Source organism: Psammomys obesus, unplaced genomic scaffold (genome assembly GCF_907164565.1).
Source record: "Psammomys obesus unplaced genomic scaffold, mPsaObe1.curated_primary_1811, whole genome shotgun sequence".
NCBI lineage: Eukaryota > Metazoa > Chordata > Mammalia > Rodentia > Muridae > Psammomys > Psammomys obesus.
In genome coordinates, this window is record NW_026596101.1 from 19,744,735 (window position 1) to 19,759,144 (window position 14,410).

Sequence of the window (14,410 nt, forward strand, 5' to 3'; positions counted from 1 at the left end):
ATGCTTCACCCTTAGTCCATTCTCTTATCTCACATGACACGCTGCTATCTGTATTCTTGAAATGTGACATGGAAAATTAAGGAACATGGAGTTTCTGGCAGTTTCCCATTTTCATCATTACATGAGCTGAAAGCATCAATTTTCATTTCATGCTTTGAATTGCTTGTAATAGGGGTTTTCAGTGAGTCTTTGGTAGGCAGATGAGCCAGAGTTCTGGGACTGTTCAGGAAAGAAGAGAATAGCTCTGGAGCCCAGCGAGACCCGCATGTGTCCAGAGAAGGGAATTCTAGATACATTCCTCACTCAACCCTGAAGGAGAGCTGGGCTTGCCATGTGCTGTAGATGCTAGTTGTTTCTCCTGAGATTTCTTGTTATGTGTGGTGCAAAGATGTGAGGTAGGCATGGTTTATTTTCTGCAGACAGTGTGAAAGTAGCAAGGCGCAGAGCACAGTGGTATCTTATTTTGGCATGTGTAATGATCTCAAAGATCCTGACCTCATAGCAGAGAAGCTCCCAGCAATGGATTAGGGATGGGACTCCAACACAATGGACGCAGTCATACTATACTTGAGGTTTGACTCTATTCATGGTCAGTAAACTTGGGGAGGTTGCAGTTTTGTTGTTGTTTTCTATAAAGACACTTTCTCCAAGGCAGCTTTTGTGATTTACAAGCTCTATGGAAAACCTGTGTCTCTTACCCCAGACGCCTCTCTCTCTGTGTTGTGTTTGCATTTTCCAGAATGCAGAATGAAGGTGTTGGAGTGAGCTGTTGTGCTTGCCAACCAGCAAGAGGGTGTTAAAAAAAAAAAAGTCTGTTATGTTTCTTGCCAGCTTGAAAATATGTATGTTTCAACATTTTGTCATTAAGAAAACTTATGTTAGTTCGAGATGGCTTTACTCTAGGTGAATTTTAAGTGTGCGTGTGTTCACGTGTGCATATGCGAGTGTGTGTATGTGTGTGCGTGTACACCAGCTTCTGAGAATTGTTAGGGTTTTTTGTTTGTTTCTTAAAAACTTTAATTTTTGTGAAGTGAGTTTAATTCGCTTAAAATTTACTTCCAATTAGGGATATAGCACTGAGTTTTGGCAGTGTAGTCTTGGACCTGTCAGTTCATTCAGGGAGGATTCTTTCCTCCCCATCTCTTTGTAGTCAATATCCTTCCATCCCCAGGCATCCATACCTGGTTTTTGTTACTAGCATTTTTGGCTTATCTCAAATGCCGTATAAATGGAATCATTTAGTATTCAGCATTTGAATTCAGCTTTTTTGCATAATAAGTAGAGTTTAAGCTACATCCCTGTTGTTGCTTGTATTATTAGTCCCTTTGTATTGCTGTATATTGTTCCACCTTATGAATGTGCCACTCTACACTTATCTGTTTATCTCTTGAAGGACTATTGAATTGCTTTCAAGCAGGAGACTATGAATAATGTCATTAAGGAGGTGCCGCAGAAAGCAAGAGACTAGACTTAGCGTTCCTGGGCAAAGAACCACATGAGTACTCAAGAGAATTTTTGTCAAATCAGGTTTTCACTTTGTGTGGGTAACTGCACAGGGGTGAGATTTCTGGGTCACATGCTAAGTCCATGGTTAATGCTACGAGAAAGTTACCCTCTTGTACAGTGGTTGGCCATGGTGCATCCTCACTGTGGTAGGCAGTGGAAGACGCTCAGTTGCTTTATGTCTTCCCTAGCACTTGGTTTTGTCGTTTTTGCTTGTTTTTGACACAGGCTCTCCTGTAGCCCTAGGTGATCTCATAGAAACCCGCCTGTCTCTGCCTCCTACGTATTAAAGGCATACACCACCATGCTTGGCATTTCTCTAGCACGTGGTACAGGTTGAGACTCCTTGTCAGTAATAGCAATGCTGGGCTCCAATGGGTTTTTAGTGTCATAGCCACTCTTAAAAATTTTTAAACTGCATTGTCTTTCAGAGTTTGTGTTTTCAGATTAGAAATTTGTACTGGGTAAAGGTTGTACAAATACTTCAAAGGTGTGGGAACTCTGAAACGGTCTTGTTTCCAGTATTTCAAATAAAAGAGCCTCAAGCTATATTGTCAAATTAAATATTTTCTTAGTCTTTTAAAAAATGTTTATAGGTGTTTGTGAGTGTGTGTGTGTGTGTGTGTGTGTGTGTGTGTGTGTGGCTTTTAGTGTTTATTTATTCTGTGTGTGTCTGTGGATGTGCACACACACAACTTCATAGTACAGTATGGAGGACAGAGGACAGTGTGCAGGATCACTTTCTCTCCTTCAACTCTGTGGGTTCTGGGGGTGAACTCAGGTTGTTGTGCTTGGCAGCGAGTATCTTTACATTTTGAACCATGTGCATTCAGCTTTTTTGCATAATAAAATAGAGTTTAAGCTACATCCCAGTTCTTTCTCTTAGTCTTTTTAATACTGCGGTAGTAATTGGTCCTGTTTTTCTGACAATTATAGATGCTAAACATGCCCACGTGTGCTTACTTGCCACCTGTATATCTTGTTTGCTGAACTGTGTGTATAAACTCTTTATCCATTTAAAAAAAATTGCGTTGTTTACAATCAAGAATTTTAAGGGAATACACAAACTGTCAGTCAATCCTACTCACTAGTTTGTTTTAATTTTAAAATATCAAGGTAGAGGCTGGAGTAATGGCTCAGTGGTTATGGGTGCATGTTGCTCTTTCAGAGGACCTCAGTTTGGTTCCCAGCACCCATGTCACACAGTTCACAACAGCCCATAACTCCAGCCCTCAGGGTATCCGGTACCTTTGTATAGCTTCCATGGACACCTATATGCACATTCACCCAGTCATACATACACACAAAGAACAATAAAATATCAAGATGGATTTCCCACTTGCTTCATTTTCTCTTTCTTTCTTTCTTTCTTTCTTTCTTTCTTTCTTTCTTTCTTTCTTTCTTTCTTTCTTTCTCTCTCTCTCCTTTCTCTCTCTCCTTCCCTTCCTTCCTCCTTCCCTTCCTTCATTCCTCCCTTGTTTAAGTTTTTGCTAGGATCTGGACACATCTGGGCTTACACTGTCTCTGGCTGTAGAGATAGTCATAGGCCACCACTTTACCTCTGTGAATTTGTTCCTTCATTTGTGCAGTAGTCTTAGTGCCTAATTGCTAGCTGATGTTAACTGGCGTGTCGTGCATAGACCCTCACACAAAATGTATATCTACCGAGCAAGTCAGGGAGTATTACTGATTTCTGTGAACTTTTCTGTAACAGATCTGTGAGATGCCTAAAAGGAAGTCTTTGTTGGGTTTTGCTTAGCACCGCAGCCCCAGGGGCTGGCGCATAACTGGTACGCAAAAGGTGGAAGTGAATCATTGGAAGGGGTAATACGTGAAGAACATAGAGTGGTACTGCTGACGCTTATGCAGTAGGACCGTCACACCTGTCTTTAGGCACCAAACTAAGTCTTGGGTATTTTTTACGTCTCCATTTATTTTAGTGCTGTAGTCATTGATACCTTTTTAGACAACAAATTCAAATTTAATTTAGGGAGTCTGACCAGATTTGAGGATGTGATATGTTTGCATACTGCTCTCTACTTAATGCTTTTCTGAAGGACAAAACCATAGCTGCAACTCACTTGTGGGCTTCTCTGTGCCAGTAATGTAATTGTGGATGAGCTGATGACATCTTAGCTGTCCTCAACAGCTGAGATTCTTGACTAGATCTTCTAGGTTGTGGCCCTTTGTTTCTTGGTTGGTTTTAGCGGGAGGGAGGGTAGGTACACTGTGTGTGGTTTAGCTTTCTTGCAGCAGCAGCAGTAGCAAGGCCATCAGGGTTCCTACAACCTGACCTCATTTTTAAGAAATCGCTGACTTTGGCAGGGTCCTGTCAGAGCCTCACCAATTCCAGTGTTGGCCTCCTGAAAAGCATTGTTTCAGCTGGTCTCAGCTGAGTCAGCTGTAAGTCAGAACTAGGTCATGATAGCTCATTCTGTAGGCTGGGCAATGCTTCTAACCAACCTTCCATAGGGAGGGAGAAAGTTAACTATAAGCCAACTTGCTTGCTTTTGAAAAGTGGCTTTTGAGGCCAGTGGACAAGGGAGGGAGGGAGGGATAGGAAATGTCAAGGAATTCGGGGATGTGTTAATTATTATGTTCTGTGAGCTTTACACCACTTTTGCTATGGAAAGATCTCCATATTGAACTGCCTTTCCATGCTCTGGTGATCCACTTTCAGAAGCTGGAAGAAGCTGTAATCTCACCTTCAAGGAGCTGAAGAGACCTTTCTGTGTAGTCCATAGGGTAGAAGAGACTCTCCATTCTGAATGTATCTTCAATTCCTCTCCTTAATATCTTGCTGAGAACATCCTTCAGGAGCTGGGTTCTAGAGAAACCTTGTCTTGCTAGATCATGGAGAGCAGCCCCAGGCATGCTGTTGCAAGATGGTTCTTGAATTCTGTTTGCTTCCTCTGGCCTGTGTTGGTAGTTAACTTTTTGTTCTGTTGTTCATCTAACTGTTTGAAAACATTACTGTTAACATACATTAGTGTGTCATTAGCAAGAAATACCACTGTTAAAAGGAAGCTTAATGAAGCAATTTCTCTTAGAGGTTAGGAACACACAAATATTATTTGCAACATTATGTGCAGCAGCCCATTCCCACTGTCATATTACTTCATAGAGTAACTGCATCCCAAGAAATATCTGGGAGCTGAGACTAATGCTGTCCTAAATTAGGAGAAATTTCAAACTCCCTTCTGAGATAGTTAAAAGCATGACTCAGAGAATAGCAATAGAATCCAGAAAAAGAAAGTACTTAACATCTGCACTCACCAATACTGTCCAGGGTCAGTAATTCCTGAGCCACATGTAACTGTTGGGGCCTTTCAGATATAAAACATCTGAACTGAGATCTGGTGACAGGTTAAGATACTATGTACATTGAAGAGACTCAGTGTGAACGGATGAAGGGAAAACACCTCACTGATCTTAGTTCGTAGACTGATTTGACATTACAGTCGTTTGAATATGTTGAGTTAGAATAAACTAGTTGTTCAGTTTTACTTGATTTTCAGCCTGAGTTCCTTCTTTTTTAAAGATTATTTTTAACTCTGTGTGTGGTGTATATGTATATGTGCATGTGAGTGCAGAGTTGGAGTTAGAATCAGTTGTGAACTTGGGTTCTGGGACCCCAACCCAAGTGTTCTTCAAGAGTGCTACACACTCTTAACCACTGAGCCATTGCTTTAGCCTCTCGAATTGTTTTCGATGTTATCTTTGTGTTTTAAAATTGTATACGGGTCCATATTGTCTCTCTGTAAGAGAGAGGTATAATACTAGTACGACAATGGCACTCACAATTTCAAAAATTCAAGAAGTCAAAGTCATACCCTATGCTGGTATTCATTTGCTGGTTGAAGTATGTTCTTCTTTGGAAAAACTTTGTATCCTCCAAGCAAATTTTTTTAAGTTTTGAAAACATACTCAACAGAGGCCTGGGACACGTGATAACTAAGTGTTTGCCGTGGATGTCTGTGCTCAAGGTGGCCATGGTATGAGGTTCAAGTGGGAGAAATGAGGTAATGAGGTCACAATGCAAAGGGAAATCCCAGCAATGTCCTTGGAAAAGCTTGTTCTCTGCAGAAGTGGTGTTTGACCTGGATTTCATGCTCAGAATGCCCTGGCACTCTCCTCCATCAACTTCCAGAGCCTGTCTTTGATGTTATGTCCCTAATAGTAGTTCCAAGGGCTCTCACCTGCAGTGAGTGCTTTTGTGGTGTGCTTACAGACGCCCACGCCTCTCGGTTCCCAAGAACACTGAGAGAGGTTTCTGTGTGTTGTTCCTCGCTGTGATACTTGGGTCTGGCCATTAGGATGAGAAGAATGACCCCAGGCCTGAGCCTCTTCTATATGTCTGCTGTTTCTTCTTCATACCCCCAAATCTGCCATGTAGGTTCATAAATGGCCTAGACAAGCAAGACCTTTATTCTTTGTCCACAGAGAGTGTGCTCTGTTACTGAGTATGTAATTGTGTGGGGTGCCCCTTTAAGGGTGAGAGATGCAGCAGTAGAAAAGCTTAACTAATTCCTGCTAAACTTGATTTCGGGAGCAGGTAGACTAGTAGGGCCTGTTGTGTAGTTGTATAGTTTTAAGACACTCAACTGTAACGAATAGCCAGCCTACAGAGAACTTGCAAGCTGCAGAGGCCAAACCATTTATTTAGCAATCATCGCTGTAATGTTGAATCCACAGGGGTGAAGGCAGTGTTTGTGTCTTGGGGTACTCATGGTGCACCTTCGTTCATTCAGTAACTATTTCCTGAACAACTGCCGTCTTCCAGATGCTTTCTTACATTCTCAGCAAATTGATGAATGAGAGAAAGGCTGTTGTTCTTTTGAGTTTTAAATTGACTTTTAAAAAAGTGGAAGGAAAAGGCAGAGTGCAACAAGGTAAGGGATTGAGGGTGTATGTAGTTTGGAGATGTGTAGCAGTTTTCAACCAGGAAGGTGACCCAGATGAGTTGGAGCAAGTTGGTTTTTCTTTGGCGCTTCGGAGTGTCGGTGAGTTGTTCACTGTTGAGTGAACAATCAGTACAATCTCTAAAAGGCAGAAGCATGCCTGGCTTGTTTGATGATCAGTCAGCAAGGGAGGGTGGAGTTGGCCAGAGTGGAGCAAGGGGAAAGAGAAGAAGATGAAGTTGAAGAGGTCATAGGGAGTCTAATCAGACTTCAGAGTTTTTTGTTTGTTTTCCTTTGTGGTTTTTGTTTTTTGTTTGTTTGTTTGTTTGCTTTTTTTAGTTGGGTTTATCTAAATAGTCCTGGCTGTCCTGAAACTCTCTCTGTAGATCTGGCTGGCCTTGAACTCAGAGATCCAAGTACCTTTGCCTCAGGATTTCTGGGTGTGCTGCCAGCAACTTCAGTATATTTAACTCAGGATTTTGAGTACAGATCTCCCGTAATCCAGCTCACTTTTCTGAAAACGTTGATGCTATGCAGGAAAATTCCAGATTGCTGATGTGCAGCTCTGTAAGCTTTAACGATCATACACAGTCCTCTAGCCATCATTCAGGGCAGGACGCTGAGTCCTTGTGTTGACACTTCAGAGGACAGACAACTCAGGAGGCTCTGATTGGCAGACTGTAGAAGGGCAAGCTTAGGCGATGTAGGCCAGGGTGCAGGTTCATACAGCTATCAGTTGTGGAGGAAGGAAGCAGGTTTGGGTCTGATCTCAAGGTAGTTTGATGGGCTGTGTAGAAGAAAGGATGACATGATTTTGCCCTTTACGCTAAAGGAGGAATAGTTCTCATTGACTGCGCTGGAGCAGATTGTAAAGCATAAGTATGTAGTAGCTATCTAGGCAGCATTGAAATGTACACATTTATATTTAGAAATCTGTGTATGCTCTGTAAAACAAAAAGGTGGAAAGAACCTTAGTGATGCTTTAGGGGCCACTGTCTCTCTAGGATTCTGAGGTGCATGATTATACCTTCCGTCTTAGTTCACTTTGTTATTTGCTCTTTGGTAGAAAGCTCTCTTTCTAGGTACAACTGCAGCATTAGTAAAGTTGTAGTCATCCTACGCTCTGCTTCACTTACTTAAGAAACCTGACTTGTGGTGCGGAGTTCTTCATAAGGAGCTCTTTTTAGTCCACCAAAGCTGAACTTGGGAAAGCAGCTCTGGTGTTTTCCATTGAGTCACTTACTTCTGGTACTGTTAACTGATGCTTGAGGCACAGAGAGAACCTGAGAGAATGTTAACATCAAACCAGGGATAAAATGCTAATTTCAGGGGGGAAAGGATGTAAATGCTTTGTATGGTTGAATCCTAAATTAGGTCTAGAATCCATTCTGGAAGGCATTTCTGAGAATAATTTACCAGTTGCTCAGTGATACGGACTTTTGCTGCATTCTAGGTACTTTTCTCCTTGTTTGGGGCATTTCATTCACAAACATTTTTTTTTCTTCCTTTTGGAAGAATCTACCCAACATTAGATTCACACTTAGTCTTGGCATAAACCAATAAACGAGACAGAAAAAGGTTTTGCATTGAGGGAGCTTTGGAATGCTCTGTGTAGGGCAGGCTGGCTTCAAACTCAGAGATCCTGTGTCTGTCTCCTGAGTGCAGGGGTTACAGGCTTGTGCCACCACTTCTGGTTGACTAGAACATATGTGATCATTATAGTTTTATAATAAAAAATATGTTAATGAATAAAGAAAGAATATGTGACTTCATCAACTTTCATTAGCCTTTTTTTTTTTCTTTTTACACTGCTGGGAATGATATTCATGGCCTTCCAAATACTTTGATCCTAAGCTGCATCTATCCTTCTTTTCTTTTTAACCAAAAAATAAAAATAAAAATAAAAATAAAAGTAAAACCTAGTATTTTATTCCTTGAGAATTTCATCCACTGCATTTTGACTGCAGTCATCTCCTCTCTCAGTTGCTCCTACATCTGCCTCCACCTCACTACCTCCGCAACTCTGTGTTCTCTCTCGGTCTCTGTCTCGTTTCAAATACATCAAGTCAGTTTTGTGGTGGCCAGCTCCTTCCGGGTGTGGTCCCTACCATGGACTGTGGCCCATGCATCAGAGCCATTAAAGAAAACTGACTCTGCCTTACCCAGTAGCTATCCAATGCCAATAGCTCCTCAGTAGAGGCATGGATGTGTCTGCGTCCCCCACATGTTGGAGTTTTGTTTGGCCTGTGAGTGCACAGGTTTTGTGCATGCTGTCACAGTTGTTGTGAGTTCTTATGTGCATTTGCCCTGTTATATACAAACAAAACCTAACAACAACAAAAAGCCCACAACCAAACAAAAAGCAAAAACTATGGTTTCTTTGTAATAATCCGTCACCTCTGAGCCTTATGTTTCTGCCCCCTTCACTATGATCTCTGATCCTTCAGGGGAGAGGTGTGATATAAATGTCCCATTTGGGCTGAGCTCTCTGAACTTTCTTATTCTCTGCACGTTAACCAGTTGCAGTCTCTGTGTTACTGCTTTCTTATGTAAGAAGAATCTTAGGTGGGGACTGAGAGATACACCGATCTTTGGATATAGCAATATGCCATTGGGAGTTGTTTTAATGCTATGTCCCTTTAATAGAATAGTAATTGTAGGCTTAGCAGAATAGTAATAGTAGGCCTTGTGACCTATCTTGCTTCAGGTTCTTGGCCTCAGTAACAGTAACAGTGCTGGCTTTGTGGAATGGGCCTTAAATCCAGTAAGAAAGTGGTTGGTTATCTTTGTAACATGTGTGCCACCATTGGGCATATCTTGACATATAGATTATTGTATCTCCCACAGCTGGGTTGAGACTGATGATTACTTTTCTTCAAAAGTGGTAGCTCTTTACAAGGAAACAGTGTGCCTAGCACCTTCCAGGACTGTGAAGGCCAGCCAGCTTTTCAGTATGGCTTTTGTTGTTCTTTTTTGGTTTGTTTGTTATCTGAGACGTAGTTTACTCTGTGTAGCCTTAGCTGTTCTGGACTCACCTTGTAGACTGGACTGGCCTTGAACATCCTCCTCTGCCTCCCAGAGTTGTGGAATTACAGGTGTGCACCTCCACGCCTGGTTCTTCATCATTTTTTTTCTTTTCTTACTTTTTTTTGTGTGTGTGTGTTTTTTTTTTTTTTTAATATCCTTGGCTGCCCTGGATTTATTTTATAGACCCGGCTGGCCTCAAACTCACAGATCTGCCTGCCTCTGCCTCCCAAATGGTGGAATTAAAGGCTATTTGTTAAATTATTAATAAAAATATTGCCTCATTTTCCTTCCCTCATTTGTTTCCATGCACCCACATCCCTGCTCTCAAATTCATGGCCTCTTTTTCTTTAAAAGATAAATATTACAGGATATCTATCTATCTATCTATCTATCTATCTATCTATCTATCTATCTATCTATCTATCTATCTTCTCCTGTAATATGTTTCCCTGTAGCTTTTTCAAAGAGAATTTAGTGTTATTGCTTCTCATATTCCCTCATGTACCTGTTCCTCCTATCCCCCACCCCACTTAATCACTTCGATTCCATTTTTCTCTTTTTCTTCTTTCTACCATTATATTCTATTTCCCCTTGCTTGAAAGCTCCCCTACTCATACATGGTCCTTTGTAGCTTCCTAACCTGTATGGGCATTCCAAATGAAATACACATATCTAAAGCTTAAAAGCTGGCATCTGAGTTTTCTCACTTAAGATGATGGTTTCCAACTCAGTCCATTAACCTGCAAATTTCATTTTTTCTAAGTTGAATATTACTCCATTGTCTAAGTGTACCACATTTTCATTATCCGTCCATCAGTTGATAGACTGTATGTCTAGGCTGTTTCTGTCCTTCCTTCCCGTCTCTAAGAATGATAAGTAGCAACCACAGGCACTGTGCTGACCCGAGTTGTCAGTGTCTCCTCTTGTAGCTGGAGAGCCCATGGCCATAAACCAGCCAAAGCCCTTGGAAACATGCTGTCCTTTTCTTTCTTAGTGAGGGCATTACAAATCACTCTCCATTCACCTTTCTCATCTGTTTGTAATTGTGTGAGGGTCTAGAACTGAATGTGTTGACGGTCAGATCCTCTGTGCAGTTGAGAAGCACGTTTGATGAAATGGTGTCTGATAGCAGGTAGCAAGTTCTCTGCCTGTACAGAGGGCAGCTGTACAGAGTGAACATGTGTGTCTGGGGCTCAGCGGCAACGCTGGGCAACAGAGGTGCTATGGTACCTTGGAAGAAGCCTTCCTGGTGAGTCCCACCCGGTGTCTTCATGACCTTACTGCCATGGTGGTACAGGGTTTTGCTAAGTATCTGTTACCTCATTTGGAAAATACCTATGCTGACTTCATAGAATCTAGTATTCTGACTACAGGAGTCACACAGTAGTGGGGCTGGGAAGCATGTCAAGACTGTTCATTTTCTGGCTCTTTACGTTAATCCAGTTGTCAAGTAACATTTTGGCCATGGGAGGTTCAGTGCCAAGTGTGTCTCCTGTTTCATGGTCTCCTAGAATGCAGCAGATTTGAGAGAGCTTCCAGGGACATCTGTTCTTATTGAGAGACCAGGGAGACTTCATTGTCCCTTGTGACCAAGTTTTCATACAGGATGAATTATGCTCACTAGCACTTGGCATCCAGTTCTTCCATTTCTGGTGCTGGATCAGTGTTGCCAGTGGGATTTGGAACCTGCAAAATAGGTTTCCTTATGTCTTCTTTATCCTGCATCTTAGAGCTGGTTGAAAATCCCCTCCTCCTCCTGTGAGAATGCTGGTGTGATAACTGCCTTCTAAATTTGTCAAATACAGTATGTCCAGAAACAAAACAGAACCATGTTTCTGCATGTGATTGCTGGCAGAAATGGTGCTACTTCATCTCAGGGTAAAACTGAATTTTTAGGAAGCAACATAAGATGATTACTTGAAGAAAGCAAATGGGATGATGCACAGCCTGATGCCAGAGTCACTTTGGTCTTGGTGGACTGAGGACATGGCTCGTGATTTGTAAGAGCTCAGGCTCCTGACTACAGGCTGAACCCTCCCTCAGCTGGATTGAAGGGTTGCTGGGTCGAGAGCCAAGGTGTTGCCTTCCCAGGAGAGTCACGTTGTCACGATATTTATTCATTCACAGGACACAAGCCAAGTGTCTGCATGTGTGAGATTGAGACAGATACCCTGAGACAGGTGTGATGCATCGTTCCCTCACTAAAGGGAATGTGCCAGGAGGGAGACTGAGCTGGGAGGTATAAATCTCCCCACCTCAGCACCACACCGAGCTGAGGGACCTCATCTACAGTGCCTCGCCTTAAGCATAAGCCAACTTCATCCTGGGGCTCACCTGCAGAAGCAGGGAGCTTTTCTCACTCAGGAAACAGGCAGGCAGCATTGAGCTTAAGCAGAGACTATTGAATTTGGTAGAGAGCTTAAATACTACATTTCTAAGGTAGTTTTAACTTTTATGCAAATGGGAAATTGGATTAAAGTGAGAGAGACACACAACTTTAGAGTACTAAAAACATTTAGTAATTATTTTAATACTTTTGGATAGTGTTTTAAAACTATTTCTAGGGGCTGGAGAGATGGCTTGGAGTACTAACTGCTCTTCCAGAGGACCCTGGTTCCAGCATTTGCATGGCTATTCACTGCATTCTGTAATTACGCTTCCAGGGAGCCAGTGCTCTCTTCTGACCTCTGGGAGCATCAGGCACTCACACGGAGGCAAAAGAAACACGCAAACAAAAAACATATAAATCCTTAAAAAGTAAAATACAATAGTTTCAGTAAAGCTAGATGAGAACTACCTTTCTTTTCCTAGAGTGTGTTTGAGTCTCATCATGGTTCTGGTACTGGTCTTTCCTTCATATAAATTTCATTTGTCTTGGTTTGAATGAGAATGACCCTCCTAGATTGTAGCTCATATATTGAAGTACTTGGTCTCTGGTTGGTAGAACTGTTTGGGTAGATTAGGAGACATGGCCTTTAGCGGTATGTCACTGGGGATAGGCTTTGAGGTTTGATAAGCCCACACCATTCCCAATGTTTTTCTTTGCCTCTTGTGTATGTGGATCAAGTTTTGTTTTGTTTTGTTGAGTTTCTCTGTGTAGCCCTGGCTGTTCTGGAACTTTCTCTGTAGACCAGGCTGGTCTCAGAGGTCCATCTGCCTGTGTCTCCCTAGTGCTGGGATTAAAGGTGTGTGCCAACCACCACCTGGCAATTGTGGATCAAGAAGTAAACTCTCAGGTACTGACTGCTCTAAGGCCATGCTTGGCTTCTGCTAATCCCTCCACGATGATGGGTCATGAACTCATCCTCTGAAACTGTAAGCCCCAGGAAACACTTTCTTCTACAAATTGTCTCAGCCATGGTGTCTCTTCATAGCAATTAAAAGGTAACTAAGACTTAAGTTCATTAAAAATTCCTTGCATCAACTCTGTGTGTGTGTGTGTGTGTGTGTGTGTGTGTGTGTGTGTGTGTGTGTGTTTAATATAGTGTATCAACTGCTCTTGCTTGAAATTATGAAAGTTTTTTGCCATTGTTTTTATCTTTAGAAATCATGCATCCTTTGTTTCTTCGTGGTCTGGCTCTATTCTTGACTAAGAAATTATGATTGTAAGTGACATGAAGAGCATCTAGAGTGACTAAGAATTCAGTTCTTGCGGAGCACTGACTGTGTATATAGATTGAACTTCCTGTGTGTGTGCTGCAGTATGTCAAAGGCCTCTTATGCATTCCTTTATTTAATAGATATTTATTGAGCATTTACTGAATGCCAGCACTAGTCTGGTGCTTGAGTTATATAACTTGAGCAAATCTTTGTGTTCTTGCAGCATACATCCCAACGTTGACCATACATCATTTCTAGTCCCCGTGACAATTCTTCAATGTAGATATTGGTTCCACCATTTTTCAGGTGAGGACAGAGATGCCCCAAGGATAACTTGGCAGCAAGTGATGAGTGTGGTAGTATTTAGCATAGAAGGATGTTGAAAGGATCCCAGAAAAGTCAGACTTATTACAACCTGAGTTGAGTCAATAGGAGGCTTCCTGAAATGTATGAGTCCTAAATTGGCTCTTAGAGGAAATAATTATTTAAATTCAAGGGCAGAAATGTAATACTCATTTTCTTTGCTTGTAGCAGGGCAGCAGGATGACACAGAGAAAGCCAGGTAAGGGTGAAAATCAAATAGTCAGCAGGACCCACTAAACTTCTGGAATGGTAGAGGTGGGACCAAGCCCAGTCTATTAGAACTGCAGTCCTTCATCCAGAGAAGAGAGCACAACGATTTATTAGGAATATCTGCATGGGAGTGATAGGATCACCACTGCTTTTCATGCTTGTATGTCAATACGTTAGTTACACTGATGTCATGCTGATTGCATTAGTGCCCTGAGCTGAATCCTTAGAAAACCACTGTTAGAACTGCTGAAGAGATTACCAATACATGGTGGCTTGATTGCTCAGAGACCTACATAGTAGGAAGAGACAGAAAGTGGAAAATTTACGTTAAAATGTTGATCATGTATTTTGTAAATACAAGTGTATAAACGCCCATATTTGTTAATGCACCAGACAATTAGAAAACAGTTAAAATGTAATTTACATCAAAAACCTTTAAAAAGTCCTCTTTATCGAGAGAGCTGTGATATACAATGTCTTGCACATATGTAGTGTGTGAAAAAATTTGAAGCCATCACCATAATTAAGACTGATCAGAAACCCAGGCCCCGTTGTATATGCTTTTAGTCCTAGCTGCTCAGAAAGCTAAAGCAGGATGGTGACTGGTACTCAGGAGTTCAACCAAGCAACATAACAAGACAAGTCGACTAGGCAACAGAGGGGACAAAGCCACATTCATGTTTTGTTTGTACCTTTGTGTAATCACTTTTATCTATCCTATAACTTTTTCTATCTCCACACAGTGTTATATGTTTTCTTTCTTTTAAAAACTTCCTTTATTTTACGTGTTTTGACTGCATGCATGT

At 41.7% G+C, this 14,410-nt stretch overlaps 1 protein-coding gene and 1 non-coding gene across 23 annotated transcripts in view; one reads left to right on the forward strand and one right to left on the reverse strand.

The window, feature by feature from the left end:
- Nucleotides 1-14,410, forward strand: part of Magi1 (membrane associated guanylate kinase, WW and PDZ domain containing 1) — a 605,088-nt gene that overhangs the window by 398,380 nt on the left and 192,298 nt on the right. The window lies entirely within an intron of this gene.
- LOC129692320 (small nucleolar RNA SNORA44) lies at nt 10,291-10,409 on the reverse strand. Its single transcript, XR_008722673.1, has one exon. It is a non-coding gene; the product is annotated as a small nucleolar RNA SNORA44 (small nucleolar RNA).